At 36.3% G+C, this 6889-nt stretch overlaps 1 protein-coding gene across 2 annotated transcripts in view; it reads right to left on the reverse strand.

Moving 5' to 3' along the window:
• Window positions 1–6605, reverse strand: part of dusp16 (dual specificity phosphatase 16) — a 58746-nt gene extending 52141 nt beyond the window's left edge. The window contains exon 1 of one of the 2 annotated variants that reach the window (XM_059978209.1): window positions 6433–6605. The gene's annotated coding sequence lies outside the window, so the exon portion shown is untranslated. Of the gene's footprint in view, window positions 1–6177; window positions 6376–6432 lie in introns of those variants that run through there. The other variant, XM_059978208.1, reaches the window with a different exon arrangement.
• Between the last annotated feature and the right edge of the window lie 284 nt (window positions 6606–6889).

A 6889-nucleotide genomic window follows, 5' to 3' on the forward strand; every position in this document is an offset into this window, starting at 1 on the left:
AAAAAGTACTAAACCCACACTACAGGTGGCCACTGCTTTTCGAACGTTCGCTTTATGACAACTCGCCATTACAAAAGACTTACGTTAGTACCTGTTCTTGCTAACCAAAGAGGATTTTCGCTTTTACGAAAAAAAGATGCCCGCTTTATACGTGTGTTTACCCCGAGAAAGACTACAATGGCTGTGATGCCTTGTGTGGGCAGTTGTTTGCGCATGCATGTACGTGCCAATTTTTTTTCTCCAAATTGATTTTAGCTCACTGTCTTCCCGAGTTTGATAAGTGAAACTACACTGTACCTATAATATTTCTGCTTTATATAGGGTGTAAATTTATCATATCATTCCTGCTTTTACTATATGTTGCTGTTATGTTAGGTTTTGCATGTTATTTGCTTTGATTTGGTAGGTTATTTTTTTTGGGTCTGGGAATGCTCAAAAATTTTTCCCATATAAATTAATGGTAATTGCTTCTTCGCTTTACAACATTTCAGATTACAAACTGTTTCATAGGAACGCTCTACCTTCAGATTGCAGGTGAAACCTGTACCGCATAACTCTCTATTTTTCTTTTATCCATGTGCCCGTCCAAGAGGCTTTTAAATACCCCTAATGTTTTAGCCTCCACCACCATCCCTGGCAAGTCATTCCAGGCACTCACAACCCTCTGTGTAAAAAACTTACCCCTGATGTCTCCCCTAAACTTCCTTACCTTAATTTTGTACATATGCCCTCTGGTGTTTGCTATTGGTGCCCTGGGAAACAGGTACTGACTATCCACCCTATCTATGCCTCTCATAATCTTGTAGACCTCTATCAAGTCCCCTCTCATTCTTCTATGCTCCAAAGAGAAAAGTCCCAGCTCTGCTGACCTTGCTTCATATGACTTGTTCTCCAAACCAGGCAACATCCTGGTAAATCTCCACTGCACCCTTTCTATTGCTTCCACATTCTTCCTATAACAAGGTGACCAGAATTGAACACAATTGAACCACAAAAGTGCGGTCTCACCAGAGATTTGTAGAGTTATATTAAAACTGGATCAAGGACAACTGCAGTGTAATCCGTAAGAAGTAACAAATTCAGTGGAAAAGTCAAAATACAGTTTAAATGAAAAATAATAAATAATGCAACCAGCACGATTACCTTTGTGAGCAGACACAAAAGCCAATAAAAATTAAACAAATTTTTCAGTTTGTTGGTTCTTAAATTACAAGTCACATTCAACTGTTGGTGAGCATTTCACAATGCAATTAGGATTGCCATTGAGATTTCCCTGATACTAGCTTTGAGAGCAGATTCCACAGGTATAGATCCTGTTGGATTTAAATCAAGGTATTGAACAGTAACAAAATTTGAAAAGTACCAAAATATAAGCAAACAAATGCTTTTTATAATCAGTCTTGCACCAGCACGGACAGCATAGTAATAACAAGTTATCAGGCAAAAATAGAGTTGATAATCACAGTTATCAGGTCTACAGAAGAAGCACCATTAGGAAAGTCCTTAAAGAGTCTTTTCAATGATTTGATCTGTTATTGTAAATTTGATAGCACTACAATATAAATTAGATTGATTTAATTACATTGAAGATTTAATATAACACCAAGGACCTTCGGAGGTTTTTGGTCCACAGTTCAACAAACACATTGGGGTGTCTGGATTGGAAACAACTGAAACCTCAGTGATACATCAACTGACATGGTTAAATTGCCAAAATGCTTTCTCTTGCATACTCTGAAGGGACAATGGAATGAACTTATTTCAATTAATGAGTTAGATCACTGGCTTATAAATAAATTGTTACTTCTTTCATGGAATAGATTGTTCTCAATGTTATGTTTATACACACAAGGGATGATATTAAGATATATTTCAGGTTAATACATAATGAAAAAATTATCTACACAGTACTGTACATTAACGTACAGAATCGCAATAGAAAAGTTTGTAAAGAAAAACTACCTTGCAGAACTCTGTAAGTAAATTGACTTAAGTTTCCACAGTAAATTTCCATAAGTAAATAACAGTTAACAGACCTCTAATGTCGTCATCCATTTGTTTTTTTTTAACTTGGATCTGAGCCAAAGTTTATTTGAATAAACCCATAAAAGCCTTAGGTGTATTTTATCTTTATAGGAAGAACATAAATACAAATAGCTCTTGTAAAAAGTCTTGCTAGTCCGATATCATATGGATCGTATAGTATTTTGGCTTCTCTGACTCAGTGCAGCAGAACTGAAATAATTTTGTTTGCTCTGCAGTCTCATTGGGCCTCTGCCTTTGACCTGACCAACTTTCCCTGCTGCACTCCAAAGCTAAACACAGAGAAGTGCTACTTAGGCATCCAATTAGACCTTGAACCAAGCTTTAAACCTGAAATACAATCTTACTTACAGAATCAACTTCCTCCATCTCCAAAATGCTGCCCACTACAATTTTGTCACAAGTACAATATTCATTTACACCATCATCACTATCTTGAAGATTACTCAAGTTATTACACTCCAAATATGCCCACACCATCTTCCAAGATATCACACAATCCATAACGAAGTAATCCTATCGTGGCCACGAAAAGAAACACGTCTCTCATGATCATTAGATACTTCTTTAGAGCAGTTTCTTCTGTAATCCTGAGAAATGCAGCAGTCATTTTGTTCACAACAATGTCCTGCATGATGAAATAATCTACAACTATTAGCCAGGAAAACAATCCATTTTCACCCAATTACGCCGGACCACTATCTTCTGCCGGCGGTGTCCTCTGCGACTCAGTCTGAATTTGCCAGGGTCAACTTCCTGCAAAATGCCAGCCTGACCTACTGCGCCAAGTTCCCAGCATGTGGCAGATCTTGCACAGCCCAATGCCATCAAATAGGTGGGCCAGAACAAACACTACCCACAAAACAGCTGAAAAAAACTGATAAAAGCTAATCCACACCCACTATTTAGCAAACTGCCAAACTTGCCTAAAACTGAAGGCTGACAAACATCTCTGACATTCAGCTGCATTCAAAGGCTGTGTTAATTACAAATTTTTAAAATCAAAAATTGGAAATGAACACTTTAATAACAACTGAAATAATTCAATTAAACTCCATTAACTTAACATAATTTAACTAAAAGTTTCCTTGATAGCTTACAGATGTTCACGTCATTCACATAAATGATTTGTCATTACTGGAACAGGTCTAACTCTGCTCACCAGCACAGTGGAATTTCTGCAATTTAGTCATCTTTACTCCTCATGGACGGAGTTCAGCAATAGTGCCAGAATGGCAGCTAGAGTTTCGAAGTTGGATGTTTGCACACATGCACAAAACCCAAACCCTGTTGATAGTTATACTGTACAGCGAAATATCAGAAACACTGACATGCACTGATGAACTTTGGGCAACTCACAAATCAATCTGAGGATGCACTATTCACATCCAGTGTTCCTCTGACACTAATTTACTGTTTGCTTCCTATTCTCACTGTCCCAACACCAAAGATCTTTCACATTCCACATGTCCCATCCTATCATCTTAACTACTACTTTGAGGGATCACTTCATCCTTAGTAAAAACTTTCAAAATACTTTTAAAATGTGCTTTCAATATCCCAAAACAGTACCTCTGTTCAGCATTCCTTCTTATCACTTTGAGTGACGCACTTCTTTCAATTCCTAAATTAAAGCTTTCATTTGCATGCACCCAAGTTTGCATTTCATGTTCATAAAATAATTTCTTAATTAAATGATATTCAGAATTTCATTATTATTTTTAAATACTATATTAATCAAGGTTGATTTTAATAGTATCTAAAATGTATAGGCCATAACAGCATTTTTTATATTTTTTTAAAAGTTTCCGAAATAGTTGCATTTCTGAAAAATTCATGAGATACAATTGTGCTTACGCAACTTTTTAATGCAAATCCGTTTCACTTTACATATAATGCTTGAATCTATAATATTAAGCCTAAACTACTTTGCATTATATCAAATGTGCAATTACACAATAAAATACATCTTTGAACAATATCAGTACCTCATTACTCATATTTAGTTTACTGCATAGTTAAATTAGTTCTTGGTAATCAGTGATGAACAAAACAGGTGGTTTATGGAGGCCGTGCAGCTTTTAACTGCATCACTTCTCAAAAGGTCGATACTAAGTTTTTAATATTTATCCATTTTATAATGTATCCTTCGAGGCTTAATATTAATATCCTGATTTGTATTAAGCTTGTTTCACTTAAGGAAATGCAGCAGGAAATATACCATAAAAATATTATAATACATTGCATTTCAATAGCTAAAAGGCAAAAATATGCTCTTTACAAACGTATACACTGCAAAAATCCTATTCCAGTATTCCAGTGCATTGCAAGAAGTGGTAGAATTTGGAGTTAATTAAGCAGATTTTGATATCTCCCTTTTTTATGATTGTAGAATGGGTGTTATTGCTCTTGCTGATGCCAATCCACAATCTGATTTCCATAAATTTGTACCAACAGGGAGAGCAGCGCTGTTGGGAGCTGCTACTACTTTTTGAATAAGCTGTTAAACTGCAAACCTACTTACTGTCTTAGGTGGATGCAAACAGTCCTATTATACTACTTTGAATTATAGCAAAAAATCACACTCTTTGTACTGATTAATACTTATTTCTCAATCAACATTACTGCAATGGATCCAATCGTCACCATCACGTTATTAGCTGCACAAGCTTTTCATGCACAAATTAATTGCCTAGCTTTCTAAAATAAAAGTTTAAAACTGATCAGCTTGCTGTCAGTTGCCTGGAATGTTTTAAATTATTATCCCTCTACAACATTAAGATGTTATTTCTAAACAGTTTAGAATCATTAATTGTTAAGATGTTTATTCAATATTTAAAACCCTCGAGTCAGAGACCTTGGAGTTTTCAAATATTATGTATACAAATTTATTTATAATACATACAATTTACACTCAGTATGTTTCAAATGGTGAGTACAAAGGAAACAGCTAAAAGGTTCAGAATTCCTTCTCCTTCCATCTCCTGCGCTTCAAAGTTCTCTACTAATCCAGACTGTGCTCTTACCTACTTCAGTCATAACCTCAGCAATTCAATCTGTGCATCTTCCCACCCATCTCCTCCATGCTTTAAGCCATTGTCCAAATTCTCATTCCTTGATTTCACCTTACTTCTTTCTGAAGTGATTTGAGACATCTTTCTATACTAAAGTCTATATGGAAATAATCGCTTTTGCAAATGTAAAATAAATGATACCCAATACAAAAATCTTACATGTAACTGTACTGTTAAGAAAGCAGGTTATTTTGCTGTAACCGTGGTTTTTACCATTTCAGATTAGCAATGTATGTTCATTCAGCCTCCAGAAGAAACAAGGTGGCAGAAAATACCTGTCATTTTTACAATTGACGCAAAATTCCTTTCTGCACACTTCCATCAACGTCTCGTTCCTTTGCTATGGTAACAATCAAAAATGCAAGTTCATACTCTTTGCTAACTTGAAGCGCGCTCATAAAATCTGACCTAGTTAGATAACTATCGCCCTGCATAGACCAACTTAATCCTATATATATATATATAAATTTTGAACCCAGTTTCCAATAACGTGTTTTGCAAGTTGCTCCTGATATAACAAATCAAACACGGAATACCGAGAGGCGGATACACCTGAGCTCCAATGTAGTTTACTTGTGTTCTGTAGTTTTTATTGATTTTGCTGGAATTTAAGTTCGTTATTTGTGCGGACACAACAATTTAACAAACGGAAAATACATAAAACACCGGTCGAGCTCTTCTGGAGAGGTTACAAATACCATTTTAATAACAGAACGTCTTTGCTAACTAACTTCATCTTGAGATGAAATTTGGGTTAAAAATTTTCTGTTACTGTAAACATTGTCCTTCCCTAGGCCTTTTACAAGAAGACAAGACAATCAGTTTCAACCACAGAAAGCGATGGGACCTTTTATCCAGTACCTTAATAGAGAGATAGACAACTAAATTTCCAAGAACAAAATAAGTACTTTAACACAAAAGTAAACAAATACAATCATATCACTCTAATAATAAGCAAGCTGTCTCCAACATATTCTTCATTTTACCCCACCCCCAACACGTGAGGGGACAACTGCAGGGCCGCAGATGATTTTTTTTTCCCCTGTTGTGGGGGACTTACTTCAACAAACTCGAAGCTCCGACGTGCTTCAAAGTCTCTACGTCCAATATTCTTAACGCTGGCGACCTATTTGTAAATTTAACACGATACGAGAAGCAGAAAAAGCAAAGTTTTTCTTTTCTTTTTTAAAAAATAACATGCACAAGAGGAAGGTTTTTGTTTCTGTTCAGTAAAACTTGAAGCAGGGATGAGGTCATTGGTTTAAAAATAAAAGGATGGCGTCATTTCAGACCAATCCCACTGACAGCCACTTACCAGAGAAGAGACTGGGTAAAAGCCAACCATTCACTCGGCTCTCCAGCACCGCCAGCCCACCTTCCACCGCACTTTGTAACAATTTACAGTAAATGCGTTTAGATAAATGTGATTTTAAAAACTATCCTCTCATCATCTTTACCCGTCTTTCCCCAATGACCCAACTTCTTGCTACTTTGTTTGGAACGGGGCGGGATTACAGTGAGCTGCGTTTGAAGGACAATGCACCGTATTCAAATTACTCTGCTGCCTGGGACAGTTTCCAAGCAGTTTTTTTTTACGTTTTATTCCCTCCCCCGCCTGCTCCTTTTCCATCGTCCGTGTTAGGATTAAATATAATTCTCGACTATAAACGTTTCATGTTACAGGTATGGTATGATGCTTCAATGTTCCAAGAAGGAAATCTAGACACCGATTAGTTAGGACTAGGTGTTACATATTGTGTCGGATTCAATGT

The sequence above is a fragment of the Hypanus sabinus genome, chromosome 8, assembly GCF_030144855.1.
Source record: "Hypanus sabinus isolate sHypSab1 chromosome 8, sHypSab1.hap1, whole genome shotgun sequence".
Lineage (NCBI taxonomy): Eukaryota > Metazoa > Chordata > Chondrichthyes > Myliobatiformes > Dasyatidae > Hypanus > Hypanus sabinus.